The sequence below is a fragment of the Gopherus evgoodei genome, chromosome 5, assembly GCF_007399415.2.
Source record: "Gopherus evgoodei ecotype Sinaloan lineage chromosome 5, rGopEvg1_v1.p, whole genome shotgun sequence".
In the NCBI taxonomy this organism is placed as follows: Eukaryota; Metazoa; Chordata; order Testudines; family Testudinidae; genus Gopherus; species Gopherus evgoodei.
In genome coordinates, this window is record NC_044326.1 from 124914487 (window position 1) to 124929880 (window position 15394).

The 15394-nt window shown below is 40.2% G+C and overlaps 1 protein-coding gene across 9 annotated transcripts in view; it reads left to right on the plus strand.

Moving 5' to 3' along the window:
• The window catches only part of MAPK10 (mitogen-activated protein kinase 10), a 263109-nt gene that overhangs the window by 41866 nt on the left and 205849 nt on the right, over window positions 1-15394 (plus strand). Inside the window, exon 3 of one of the 9 annotated variants that reach the window (XM_030564952.1) lies at window positions 40-115. The exons of the other annotated variants lie outside the window; for them this stretch is intronic. The gene's annotated coding sequence lies outside the window, so the exon portion shown is untranslated. The remainder of the gene's footprint in view (window positions 1-39; window positions 116-15394) is intronic. 9 annotated transcript variants of the gene reach the window in all.

Consider the following 15394-nt stretch of genomic DNA (forward strand, 5'->3'; position numbering starts at 1 on the left):
TAGTACTAAAATGTGTTATCCTTCGAAACTGTGTCACAGGTTTGGATAAGTCTGACCAGAGAAATAGCTTGATGGATGGTGGGGGATAGCTGGAGACAGAAATTACAAAGCAAGGGTGAGTAATCAAATCTGTTCATGTAGTACTGGAAGTCAGCTGACTTCCTATTAACCTCTAAAGACCTGATACTATTCCCACTGAAGTCAATAGCAAAACTTTCGTTGATTTTGATGAGTAAATTGATCATTATAATAGTAAACTGTGCTATACCATGGTCAGCAAGTAGAGAGGAGTTATCAAACCAGATTGCATTCTCACTTATTGCAGATGGTATTAATGTTGCTGGCAGTTATCAGAGATCAACTACTATGTTTTTGACTGATCTTGTGACTGCTAATCACAAAATCTGCATACATGCAGATGTACCGGTATGTACATTTCACACTGAACTGTCATAAAATTACAACTACTTGCTGATACATTGTGGCTGTGTCCATCCCAGGATATTAGAGAGAAAAGGTGGCTGAGGTAATATATTTTTTTGGACCAACTTCTGTTGGTGAGAAGACAAGCTTTAGAGCTATGCTCTGTGTAGCTTGAAAGCTTATGTCTCTCACCAGCAGAAGTTTTGTGCAATAAAAGATATTACTTCATCTAGCTTGTCTCTCTCTAACTGACTTGCTCATATGCTTTTGATGGGGGACTCCAGCTGTTGATGGAGTTAGTGGGAAAATCCTGCTGTAACCCACAGGCTTGTGTGGTTTTCGCCCCCTCAACTGATTACATCATTTTTTTTTTTTTTGTAAATTCAGTAGTATAAAAAGGAAGCCAATTTTGTTTTGTTTGGGATTTTTTTGGTTGCTTTTGTGTTGAGTCTGTTCTTGAGACATGTCAAATACCTCCAATTCAGCTGCAGGTAATTCAGTGGTTGGTGCTTAGCCTTCCTGCATATATGAATTGCAGGTGTTCAGCATCTCTGACCAATATTGGCTCCAGTTTAACTAGCAAACAAGATTCCAGTTCAAGCATATTAATGTTTGACCCAGATATGATTAAAGAATCAATGGTGACGTTGTTTGGTATTTTGGATGCAAGACAAAGAAGGAAGAAAATTGAAATAGTGCTCTGTATAATTACTTGTAGGAATTAACAAGCAGTGATTAAGGATAATGATTCTGATCGGAAATATATTTCTGCTGCATTGTTTTTGTTAATAGCACACTATTGTTCTTATCTCTATTTCTAGAAGGACAAGTTTAACAATCTAAAAGTGAAGGAAAATTAGATTACTATTGACGTAAAGCAGATTTCAGATTCAAGTAATTAAAAAAATCATTGGTCAGCTGTGGTTTTTTTGCCTAATTTCTTTGGAATGCTTTTAATTTTTAAAAATACACTTTGATGTATCCCTAATCTTTCACACTCATTCAGAAAACAAAATATTCAACCACATGCTTACTATTTTAGTTTTCTTGTTTCTATCAATAGTATAATTGACTACAATATTACATCCCTGATAAGAAAGGGAAGAAGCCAGTTCTGCAAGGTTCTTACACACATACTTAATTTTAAGTACCTGAGTAGTCCCTAAAAGTGTAATGTTAAGCACCTGAGTAGTTCCTTAATGGGACTACTTGGGTACTTAAAGTTAGGCACATGTTTAGGCACATTGCTGAACTGGGGCTTAAGTGAGGAGCTTATATTCAGGGGAAAAAATAATTTCAGTACTGCAGAGCTAGAAATCATTCACAGACAGAATCAGATCTGCACTCTAGCATGCCTGTAACAACAATTCCACAATGTTATGCCCATAGTGCATGGGCATTTAGATCACCAGCACATCCACTATGACAAGCCCCATAGTGGGTTCGTTGCTAGTATGTATGACAAGCACCAATAGAACCAGTAGTGAAAATAGTCATCCTGCTACTGCCCATAATGCAATACAATGCTTAAGAAGCCTGTGCTTTACTGGTCAGAGATCAGACTTGCTATAAGCCACTTAGTTGTGCAGATGGACTAGCACGTACCATAGCGTTCACTTCTGTACTATTACGCCAGCATCGACTGCTTCTATACCACTGTCTTGCAATCAACTCCTTTCACAGTGAGCATGTCTCAGAAGGAGGCTTCCTTTGAGAATGCTGTCAGCTGGCTGAAGATGCATGTGCAGTCGCTGGTGACCATCTGGAGCAATGAGAACACTCAGTCATAACTGAATACCCTGGTCTGTGGGTGGACGTCCAAGGGCATCGCTTAGCAGGACATCAGTTGGTCTGGCAAGCTGCCCTGGGAAATAGATTAAAGGCTTCAAGTGCAAAACGGTGGTGACCATGATCTGGGGCAAGGAGGAGGAACGTGCTCAAATCTGTGGAGCTGAACAGGAAAGTTGAGACTTGTTCTTCAGTGCAACCCAATGTGGCAGCGGGCAGTACAGAGGCATCCTGCACTGTGGCAGGACAGGAGATGGAGTGGACCCTAGGTTCATGGCACAGGCAGACACCAGAGAGGAGGAGCTGAACTAGGTGAGGGAGAGTTCCATGATCTGGAAACAGATGCAGAGGGGGTGGCTGAGACTGTTTTAGCAGGTGATGGAAGATGGTGGGCAGGGCGAAGTTGCCTTGGACATCAAGTATGGCACCTTTTATAGCAGATGTACTGGTTGCAGGCTCTGGGGATGAGGGGAACATTTTTGTGGTGCCTTGGTGAACAGTGTCCCTGTTGCTATGAAATGGACAGATCTAGTCTCAAAAGATGTAGCACCTCCCCAAAGCTAAGCCTGTTTCTCTCTGCCCTGCCTCCAGTGCTTTCAGCATGAATAGTATCCACCAAACCCCTCTCCTGCTATCAGGTTTAGTTGCTCTGGTCCTGCCAGGTTTGGTATCTCCCATGAGAATCTCCATCCACAGGAGTTTGCATGGGCTGCTCTCACTGGTAATGGCAGAAGTGCCTGGCATGCTATTCTCAGTGGCTGGCTGATCCCTGCCATGTGGCCAGATACAAAATGGTGAATGAGTACAAGAGGAGTTCTTTAAAGGGAGACAAACAGCAAATGTAATCACAGGAGATTTTTACTGCAGTGCGCTACTTGGTGGGCACCGTGAGCCAACCATTGTATTAGTCAGCCCATATGCTGGACCAGGACCCCTATTCTGCATTCTGTAATAATTTTCCATTCTGCTTTTCTATATATTGCATGAAATATAAGTGTAGGCATAAATTGATAGCAAACTGCTGTCCAACTACCTGAGACCAGGGGCTGGGATGGGGTGAGGGAATCATTACATTGCCTATCACACCTTCTGCCAGCCAGAAATGCATAAAATGAAATCTAACAGATACCCGGCCCATGCAAACACAAACTCATTTTTGGATGTTGGGATCCTCTGCACAGAGATGTTATCAAGGCTTCTGTTAGCCTGCAGCAAGTATGTATAGAATTACAAGTGGCTGAGCGATTGGCTAGCATGAGGACAAGGGAAGGAGAAACCATCAATTTAAATTTGGAGAGGACAAAATTAAGAGTTATTTTTTTTTAAGGAGGACGACAAAGGATTTGTAATAGTAGATTTCTGGCATAACCTGGAAACAAGGCTTCAGAACCAACAAGTTCAGAGGGAACTATTTAAAGACAACCTGGAGAGCCAAAAAGAGATGGCACAGCTGCCGCAGCAATAGTTCCTTAAATATATTTTTGTACCACCTGTACATTTATAATGCAATGACAGCACTATCTGTCGGACTTCCCCATGTCAAAGTTAGAATCAGGACTCACAATTTGTCAGACCACTCTGTTTTATTAGCACAGCGCTCTGCCAATAACATTCAGAATATGTGAGCGGCCATGCAAGGCCCAAACAGTCTTATTTATACAGATAAAAGAGCGGGAATTAGACAAAGGGACAAAGAAAGCAAAACAGGAAAATTCACCTGGGGCACAGCATGCATATCCTATTTCCTTACTAACTGTTATCGATTTAAGGCTAATACTTCACCAATTGCCCTCAAACGGTGCAATTGTTCTATGTTAATGTCTGTATTCCTGACACCTGGATTGCAGCATTCCAACAGTTTGTCTTAAAGGTACAGACAGCATTTCTTTAATCCTTTCTATTTTCACAATATAATTCATTCTACTTTCACAATCCCTCCTTTTGGTCAGGTGTACGCCATGACCAACCCTTACTGAGTTCCACAAATTAACCATTCCTTATCTCTTAGTTCATCAGCGATATTCAAAATCATTATATTAGCACTCTGTTTTGGGGCAGCCATCTGGGTGACACAATTCTGGATACAACAGATTAACTGAAAGCATACAAAAATCACTAAGATTTCAAACAGGATAGTTAGGGCTCCCTGAAACAACCAGTTTCCTATGCCAGAGAAATCGAACAGGTTACTTAGCCACTTCCATAAAGAACTCAGCTCTTTATGAGGAAGATATGCGATTTGTTCTAAGTGGCTATAGCGATCTATTACCTTATTTGTATAAACATACAACATTGTTTTCCAGTGAGAGCACAGGTCCCTCCTTTGGCCGCGAGCACTATGTTCAATGCCTGACGGTTCTGGAGGGCCACCTGTCCGATCGCCTCTGTTTCCTTGGCCAGGGCTCTTAAACTTTCTCTGGTTTTATTTGCCATTATTTAACTACTTAGGAGCCTTTTTGCCTGGTGTATTGCTCCCCCAAGAGGGGTAAAGGAACTGCCAATAGCCTCTTCCCAGGTGTCATTACTGTTCCATATTGTGTTAAACAGACAAGGTCCTCCAGTGAGGTCTGGGTAATTGAGTGGGATAGCCAGGACAGGAACACCAGTTTGAGAGTGGGCTGGGATGTGGCTGCAGACCCAGCATTTAGAAATAATAAGGGTCTGAGCTATCCACACTTGCTGCTGGATAAAAGAATTGTCATTGTGTGCACCCCAGACCTTAAGATACCAGCAGCCGAAGAACAGGCGCTACCAGAGCTGCATGTTGGAGGCAAGGCCCTTCTGGTTCTGACAACCTCAACTGAGGGAACTGCACTCACAGTTTTATGTCCACCAGGCAGCAGGCGCTCGGCTCACTACTGCTTCTTCTTGGGCCTTGCTTTATGTAGTCATCTGCTTCTGGCAACCCTTACGAGAGCGTAGATTGTAAGGTATTGCAGGCTGTTCCTCTACGTCTTCTTCTGGAGTCAAAAAAATTGACTCTGCGTGGTCCTGAGGTGGTGGTTGGTTCACTGGGGTCTGTGCATTCTTACACTGCGAACCATGTATCCACTCTGAGATGCCAGACAGTTTAACAGCCGTCCCTTGACTCTGGCTGTAACAATGGCCTTCACACCTTATCTTTTCCTGATGCATACATTCTTCATTCACACAAATAGATTTGAGAATACAAACAGTAGTATTTTATATTGAACAAAAAAAAACATTGCAAATTAAACCTTGCTAAGTTTTACAATTGATAACTAAGACAATTTACATTGAGACCCAGGCCTTCAATGTTTCTCTAATTTACTTAACACAGACACAATAGAGAATCCTGTCTCTTACTACCTAAATCTTAAAACAAAGAGTTAGAGAGGGCCCAATTTGTAATGCATATGGGAAAACAGAATCCTATAGTCCCAGGGGGTCATTTCTTTCTGGTATTTAAAAAAGATGGCTAGCAGGATGAAATCAAATTATACTGTAATTCTTATGGGACACTGTAATTCTTATGGGACATTATAAAATCCTGCTCCTACATATCCCCCTTTTGACACTAAGATTATTAATCGCCAGTGTCACTTCTTATTTAGTCCACGTAATAGAAAATACTGGGAGGTGATTTGGGCCTGTGGCTTTAGCTTTACATACATTTGTTTTATCCACCAGCACATTTTAAACATTTCAATTAAACACATACAATGTAAAACCAAAAACAATTAGGGTAGTAATATTAGTATGCCAGTAGTTGTGGGAGACCATCCAGAAAATGTTATACCAATGGTAAGCTGTTATGCTTTTATGCAGTGGCAATTTTTAACATGTCCCCATTTGCGTGTATAATATGAATAGTCCAGTTTTCCACATTTTTGTTTTTATTTTTTTAGGAGCCATGTTACCTTTTTATCTTTTAACAGATGATTGGTAACTGTTTGCCATTTAATGCCAAGATTGATAGAGGACTCAGCTAAATCAGTGCTTACAGTAAGCGGAGACTCTTTTGTTGTTGTTGTTGTGGCAAATAGTAAATGTGATTATTGGTAAACACAGTACTTACAGTACATTTACATTTGTCTTCTGGTAAGTTGCTAACACTTTTTAAACACTTTTCCCCAAGAATTAACACATACACATAGTCCATTATACAGTACTTTGGATTATCTGAAAGACAAAAAGAACATTTTTCTGCCCCTTTTGGGGTGGCATTGATTATTGCTTAAAGATTCCATTCTTTTACAAATACCCTTCCTGACTGCAGGCAAAACAGAGGAATTATCCCCATGTTTTCCTGTGGTTTTTTTTTTTTTTCTATAGGCAGGCCAGGTTTTAATGGCTTCTACATTTTAAGGGTTATGCAAAAATTATTTCACTGTTTAGTTATTAAATTCATGAGGTGGTGTACCTCAAGTTTTGCCTCTTATATAGCAGACCAAGTTTGTAATGTTTTCCCTGCTGTGTTAAGCTTTAAGTTTATTCACAGGTAACAGCTGAGAAGCATCATTACCATATTACTTTAAAGGATTTTTCCAAAAATCATACACACTACAAGTTGTTACAGGGGTACTCACTAACATTAAAGTTATTTTAATGTTTAATATTAACAGTAACATTAGCATCAAATTTATTAAAGGTATCTTGTTATACCATGCCTTTTATGTAGGCAGTTTGTTTGCTGACCAGGTATGTTCTTTATTTGCAGCTTCGTTTGTGCTGGCAGTTTTCACCTTTGTTTATCAGTTAGGTAATTTGCATCAACACAGGCTAGGCTTTTGGATTCAAAGCCATCAGCAGAGCTCAGAGACTCTGTTTTAACACACAGGGATCTGAAAAAGAAAACACAGCCTATTGCGGCTCTTTTTGGAGCCCTAATAGGATTTTAATTCAGCAGCATGTTTCATTTGCATTTTTTTTTACATCCCTTTTTTACAATATACGCTGCACATGTCCTATGGAAAATGCACATTCTTTCTATACTATAACTTTTCAAAAACATTAGCCATATTAATTTTTACATAAGGTATAACTTTGTTTTGTTTTTTTCAGAGTTTTCATGTACTTTTATTAAAGTGACAGTCTGATTACACATAGTCATTTTAAGGCTCAGTGTTTTTAACATTGCTTCTTTTTGTTTTGTGCACCTCACCTCTGCTGTTGCTTCAGAGGGTCACTGTTAACTTCTTATTCTTTCACTACAACTCTTATCTGCTATTGTTACAAAAAAACAAAACAAACAAACAAACAGACTCCAGAATCTTTACCTATTCTCCTGATTTTGACTGCCCTATTGCAGCCATGACTTGGTCTTTATTTAAAAACATTTTAATTTTTGTAAAGAATCAAGTTACCCCTTAAGGGTTAAATGCTAAATCCCAAAGCCAAACAACACTAATTACCTGTGTCTTGCAAAAAGGTCTGTCAGTTTTGCAACTTTGAATTAAAGAGTCAAATGAATTTTTAGTGGCATTAAAAACAAAAACAAAATCAATGTATCTTACACCTACAAAACAGTAGTTTTACAAACCAGATGTGCTGGTTTAGATTCTTAGAACTTTACATATTTTCACAGACATAGATACATACACATTTTCTTTTCCTTAACATTCCTTTACACTGTTTTGTTTTTACATAGCTGTATATATATATGGATTATTTACAGGCACTCTTCTGGAAAAGGGCCCATTTTCCCTTCAGAATGGCTGCAAAGAAACCGAGAATTCTCTCTCTTTAACATGGTCCTTTTTTAACATTTTCACAAAGTTTAACTGCTTAATTCTCTCCAGCCTCTGTAGTTAACTTTTCACTCTCTTTTCTTAAATCACTTGTTTATGTTCCAAAATGACACATTTATCACCTTAGATTTCACCCTTTTAAGTATTGTTCCAGGGGTTCATGCCTGCACTTACTACTTTTTTTTTACTTCTGACACTATTCCCTTAGGGCTTTCAACCTGTTTCTTTTCTGTTGCTTGCCTGCTTGTCTGGGCCCGATCCTGCTTTTTTCAATGAACCGTTTGTGAATGATATTGTGGTCATTTCACAATTTTGAAAGAAATGTTCAAGGAAAGGGACCAGAAAGGGTGGGGGCTAGTTGAGGAGCCCCCCCGCCCCCAGCCTTGCTGAATTGGTAGTGGGACACTATAAAGAATCAGTTTCTGAGGCAGACAACAAAGGGGAACAGAACAAGGGACTGTTTGTCCTTTTTACAATGAGATGGGAGTATGAAGGGGTTTGGATCGATCCGGGGTTTGGAGAATGGGGTAAAGGGGAGCGCTCGGTCTAGTGGTGGGAGAGGAGGCTTTTAATAAAGCTTTTAACTTATTATTTGAATAAGTGAGAGAGGCCAGTTTTGATTTTGTCCACCTATGATTTGCCTCTTCCCACCACTGCATGAAACAATTAACCTCTCCTTTAGCCAATTTAGTTTTAGGTTGGCCGAGTTTGTCCTTTAAGACATCCACTCAGTCTTTGTTCCAAGATTTTAACAGTGGCCACTGAGTTTTGGGATCCTCCTGAGTTAGCCTAGACCATTTTCCCAGAAATTTACAGGAGTCTTGACCCTTTTTACAGGAGTCTGGACCCATCCTAAATACATAAAATGAGCCGGCGTTCATTTAGGGAACTGTCCCGACTTAGACGTCTGGTTACCAGTACAGGAGGACTTTCACACACCAATCACACAAGAAGGAAATTCAGGTTCATCAGAGCGATGCCTGCTGCAACACACAAAAGGAGCCCACAGGCTACTGCCTCAATTGCCCTTGCTTTCACACTAAGGGTTTTACCCAAGGTGTGGTGCGGCTGCAATTTGCAGATTTCACTCACTCAGACCGCGGGGACAGGAACCCCTTGGTCGGCCGATCCCCAGACAGAGACGGCACCCAGACTCAAACACTCCACAAGAGGACAGATAGACACAGAGACAGGACAGTCCTCAGTCCGGACAAAACACAGAAATAATTACCTGACCAGATTCCTGATGTCAGATCCCGGGATCCCTACCAGAACAGAGTGGGAACCAACAGGTTCAATGGCGTAGACCTCACTGTGGCTGTGCGCCTTTCCGCTCTAGTGGAGGACCGCTTGGGCCAAATGCCCAGGTGCCGGCTGCCACAGTCATCCTACAAAAACAGTCAGGAATCACACAGCCCCAGTGAAGACGGTTGCCATCTCAGTGGAACCTCCAAATTGTCAAAGTTAGAATCAGGACTCACAATTTGTCAGACCACTCTGTTTTATTAGCACAGCGCTCTGCCAATAACATTCAGAATATGTGAGCGGCCATGCAAGGCCCAAACAGTCTTATTTATACAGATAAAAGAGCGGGAATTAGACAAAGGGACAAAGAAAGCAAAACAGGAAAATTCACCTGGGGCACAGCATGCATATCCTATTTCCTTACTAACTGTTATCGATTTAAGGCTAATACTTCACCAATTGCCCTCAAACGGTGCAATTGTTCTATGTTAATGTCTGTATTCCTGACACCTGGATTGCAGCATTCCAACAGTTTGTCTTAAAGGTACAGACAGCATTTCTTTAATCCTTTCTATTTTCACAATATAATTCATTCTACTTTCACACCCATCTTTCCAGTGTTATCCTGTATATTCTAGGCCTACTCTTATTTGTGCATAAGAAAGAAAAATTGGAATTGCTACTACATAAAGAGCCTGTTCCTGTAGTCTACGAACTCTATTCCTTCCGCTTTACTCTGGTAATTGGATTATACATTGCAGCTGGCCTGTATCTTTGTGAGCTTAATGGTTTATTTTGACAAATTATCTCTCTGTGAAGAGTAGATCCAGTATGTTGTATTTTAATATCAATATAACCACATTTCTTCATCTATAAATGCACTCATATTGTCTCATACAGAACGTATATAAATCATGCTAAAAAGAGAAGAGCAGTAAATCACCAACAGTAAAGCAAAAAGGACATCCCCATGCCAACAGTTTCTAGCATTTAATATTGCATTGGTACCTCCGCCATTCTCTTTTCCAAAAACCTCCCTCACCTTAATTCAGACAATATATCACAGTGATTATTAAAAGAAATTCATACATTAAATCCATCACCAGCCGTGCAAGCAGCAACACTTGCTAATGCCTATTTCTGAAAACATCGGGAATTACCCTCGTGCATCCCCATTTCCCTGGCTATCTGCTAGAACACTCTCTCTGCTATCTATCCCCAGCCACCTTGGGCCAACTGTGACTATGTTCCTAAAGCTTCAGCAGAAACTTCTGTTGTGGATAAAGATGACCATTCAACCTGACCTCCATTTTGAGAAGATGATATGGAAATTGGGGCAGTTCCCAAGGGTTTGTGGGAATTTCCTAGGAAGTTTGACTGCTTCACAATCATCCTGAGCTCACCAGAATGGCTAATCAGAATCTACCTTAGGAGCTATATTGAGAACTATAGAATAGGTACCCAGAGACTGTGCACCTGTAAAGGTAGAGTACAGCACTGGTGCATGGATGTTGGGCAGACCTAGCATTTATTCAAGAACTACTGGTTCTTACACTGATGCAGTTCCACTGGTTCAATTACTAATGGTTCAGTTCTCTCTAATGTAAGCACCGCCATAAACCAGGAAGATTTTTTTTCCTCTGCTGGATCCACTCTTCTATATTCTACTGATTTTTGTTTTGATGCCCTTTCCTATATCTATCTTGAGGATGGGTTTTATATGTATCTTGAGGATGGTAAAATGCTTTCTTTGATTTAATTTATTTTATGGGTAATCAGCACGCACAAAAATGTGTGTACCCATTCTGCACAGAACGGCTGCACTTGTAGATGCAAATTGAGTATTTACATGTACAAATCCCCCTTTGCTTGTGAAAATTCCCTCTTGCACAGCAGTGGGTTGCATGAGAATTTTTGTTGCCATCAAACTAGGCAGCCATATTTGAGAATGGAGCTCAGTATTTTTAAGCATCAGAGAGCAAGAGACTTCGGCAGAGAGAGCTGATGAGATGAATACCCTAAATCCAAGAAAAAATAAGGGTTCTCTTCTGGCAATAGACACTGCTTTCTCACTGTGCTGAATTTTGTCGGTTTGAGCATGATGAGGCTTGAGGTTTACCTACCCCTGCTTAGTGAATCTAGACCCCAGGAAAAGGTGAGACTTAAGTTTCTTGGGTCCGCCTTGCCTTTTATCCCCTCCTCTTCCTTCCCTATGGACCATAATAGAAGATGAAGAAAAACGTAATATTTAATTCCTTACATCTGTTATAAGTGGTGCATAATTCGATAGCGTTGGTCATTGTGCAAAAGTGCAGAGCAAGGGAGCAAGGAGCCTTTCACTACTGTTCTGCACACACGGATCAAAGGGATGGGGAGGAGGCCTCAACTCTGTTGCAGCCTGTGGAGCTGCCTGCCAGTGGAAAGTAATTTCAAGGAATGAGGCAGCTTGTGTGCGACCCTGTGTGCTGGCAAGCTCCAGGAAGGGATTGCACCACTTGATGCATGGTTCCTCCCTAACACTTTTTAGGGCAGTGCTACTTCGCACTGCACCCTATTCTGTAGGCTATTCAAGGCTAAATATCGCCATCCAAAGCTATGTAACATCACAGTACATGAATAAAATTAAAACAGTAATGATCAGGGCTTGATTCTCCTATCACCACAGTTTTACATCAGTTTAACTCTATTGACGTCATTAGAATTACTCCAGTTATATAGCAGTGTAACTGAGAGGAGAATCAGACCCCAAAATGCCTCATCATAACTCTTACTGTTTTCTTTTCCTCATTTTTCCAGCTCTTCCTTTTTAATTCTAGTAGCCTAAATGTCAATAACCCTAGATAAACAGGTGTTACTGTAAGATGTCTGCAAAACACAGAGGTTAAGTTTATTTTGAGTGCATTACAGTTATATATTTATTACCCACTTATTGTGTTACTGTTACTACATTTTAATTTGTTATGAGTTTAGTTTTCTGTTTGTGCAAGCAATTTAGCAGGTGTTTTGTGTGTTGGGGGGACCATTAACTGGTTCCTTTTTGTTTTCAGTCAGTCTAATTCCATATTATTCATGACGTTTAAAAGCAGTTGTCTAAGAAGACATACAGATGGATTTTCATTGCTATGAAAGCCCAGGAAGCCTTTTAATTTAAGCATTGAAAAGGGAGTCTTGGGTTAGGTTAGGCAAGGACTTTGGGAATCAGAACTCTTGTGTTCTAATCCTGGATCAGCTTTGGGCCAGTCACTTAGGTCCAGACTCTGAATCTTTTGCTCAGAATGAATAATATGTTACTATACAAATAGTCCCATTTGATATCAGTGGGGCTACCAGCAAAGCAAATTACTACTTGCTAAGAGTAAAGGGTTCACAATCTTTCCCTTAGACTGTCTGCATCCTACTTCCCTTCCCCGCTGTAAAATGGAGGTGACTTTTCCATATCTCATATTAGGATATTGTGAGACTTTATTGAAGCTTGTAAAGTACTTGGAGAATCTTAGGGTGTTGTAAATGTAAATTATTATACCAATAACATTATTTTTGTTGCCATATGCCAATGGGAAGATTATAATGCCAAAGGACACTAATGATACATCATTTTTAAAAAATTCTGCTTCTCTAGCATTTGGACAGTCTAAGATGGCTCATGAGCATTTTTAAAGGAAATTATTAATGAAGAATTATACATGTCAATGTGTTTCATAATCTACTGATATTCCCAAAAGGGGAATAATTCCCCCACCCACGCGCCCGTTGAATGAGGGTTTCTTGTCATCTAGCTGCATCCAGTTCCTTCCTTGCTTCCTCCTTTTCCCTGAGGTCCTCTTAGCTTCTCTCCTAGCCTTGAAGATTTTTCTTCTTTACTTGCTTAACACACTCAGAGTCCCCATGTCACACTCAAAGGCCTGTCCTCTAGCCAAGAAAAGATAATGTTTCCTGTGGAACCTACCAAAATCTCTCTCTGAGCCAGAGGGAGGAGTTGCTTCAAGACAATATGAGTGTTCCATGGTGCTCCTAGATCTTAAGGGCTCGAGGCTTGAGTTTGGATTCCCATGTTGTTGCATATACACTGTTAGAGTAGCCCTGTAAATTAGTTTTCATTGACCAGTATGGAACAGATTTTGACTGACTGGGCATAGGCCTGCATTAGGAGCATTGTATAATGATGCTACTCTATTGGAAGCTCTGTGAGGGATTGTCTTTCCATCAAGCACAATCCTTCATAGAGTGTGAAGAAAAAGAAGCAAGGGGGCACACTTGCTGCACTGTGTTCCCATGTCTGTGGTCAGTCAGGTCTTCTGATGAATGTGGAAGGTAGTCACCCCATGTTCTTACCAACTGCTTGTATGAGTAAGCACTACTAATTGCAGGTGAGGGTTGCAGAGTGAGGCTCTGTATAAGTCAATAATATTCCTAGCTAAAAAGAGAAGCTGTTTTCTACTTGTTGTTCAAGATAGCAGAGTTATCTGTCGAATCTGTATTTTATTAATTTATGCCAAGAAAAATTATTCAGTAATTTTGCAGAGAGATATAGCAGAGAAGTGGGAAGCTGAATGCTCTTTTTTTAGTTCTGCAGATTAGGAGTACTTGAGGTAAATTCCTTAGCAGTTCTCTCCAGGGGAAATCTTCTTTATAAAGAGCCGTAATTTACTGCAGGTGTTGTTTAATTAACATGTCTTTTATGCATTTGTTTGTTTGAGGCGTCTGTCATCAGAAATTATTCCAAGTAGGTTAAATAGGAGATTTCTTTTCTTTGTGTTTTTATCTACAATCAGCTGAAATTTTCTGTTCAGTACTTGCTGTGTAGAGTAGGTGGCCATTGTCCTACAGACAAGAAACGTTTCTGTTGGTACGAAATGTAATGTTCTATGCTGTAAATGAAGGCAATTTTGGAAAGGAAAAGGGAGTTCTAACAATAAAAATAATTTTACCTTTCACTTAACTATCTGTTGACTGGGTGTAGCTATTTCCACTGTCACCACAGGGTCTTAAATTTGATGAAGAGATCAGGAAAGCAAAGAATAATAAAGTGGCTTGTTTCTTTCCTCTTCTGCTGAACCTTTCTCCTCAGGTGTGACTGAGGGGACACAGTAAAAGAACTAAAAATGAGCCACCGTGGCTTAACAACCATATAAAAGAAGCACTGAGAGATAAAAAGACTTCCTTTAAAAAGTGGAAGTCAAATAGAAAGGAGCATAAACGCTGCCAAATTAAGTGCAAGAGTGTAATAAGAAAAGCCAAAGAGGAGTTTGAAGAATGGCTAGCCAAAAACTCCAAAGGTAATAACAAAATGTTTAAGTACATCAGAAGCAAGAAGCCTGCTAGACCACCAGTGGGGCCCCTTGATGATCGAGATACAAAAGGAGCACTTAAAGACGATAAAGTCATTGTGGAGAAACGAAATGGATTCTTTGCTTCAGTCTTCACAGCTGAGGATGTTAGGGAGATTCCCAAACCTGAGCTGGCTTTTGTAGGTGACAGATCTGAGTAACTGTCACAGATTGTAGTGTCACTAGAGGAGGTTTTGGAATTAATTTATAAATTCAACATTAACAAGTCAACTGGACCAGATGGCATTTATTCAAATATGAAGTTGTGGAACTATTAACTTAGGTTTGTAACCTGTTCGTTAAATCGGCTTCTGTACCCAATGACTGGAAGTTAGCTAATGTAACACCCATATTTTAAAAGGGCTCTAGAGATGATCCCGGCAATTACAGACTGGTAAGTCTAACGTCTGTACCGGGCAAATTAGGCGAAACAATAGTTAAGAATAAAATTGTCAGACACATAGAAAAACATAAACTGTTGAGCAATAGTCAACATGGTTTCTGTAAAGGGAAATCATGTCTTACTAATCTATTAGAGATCTTTGAAGGGGTCAACAAACATGTGGACAAGGGGGATCCAGTGGACATAGTGTACTTTGATTTCCAGAAGGCCTATGACAAGGTCCCTCACCAAAGGCTCTTATGTAAATTAAGTTGTCATGGGATAAAAGAGAAGGTCTTTTCATGGATTGAGAACTGATTAAAAGACAGGGAACAAAGGGTAGGAATTAATGGTAAATTCTCAGAATGGAGAGGGGTAACTAGTGGCGTTCCCCAAGGGTCAGTCCTCGGACCAGTCCTATTCAACTTATTCATAAATGATCTGGAGAAAGGGGTAAACAGTAAGGTGGCAAAATTTGCAAATGATACTAAACTGTTCAAGATAGTTAAGACCAAAGC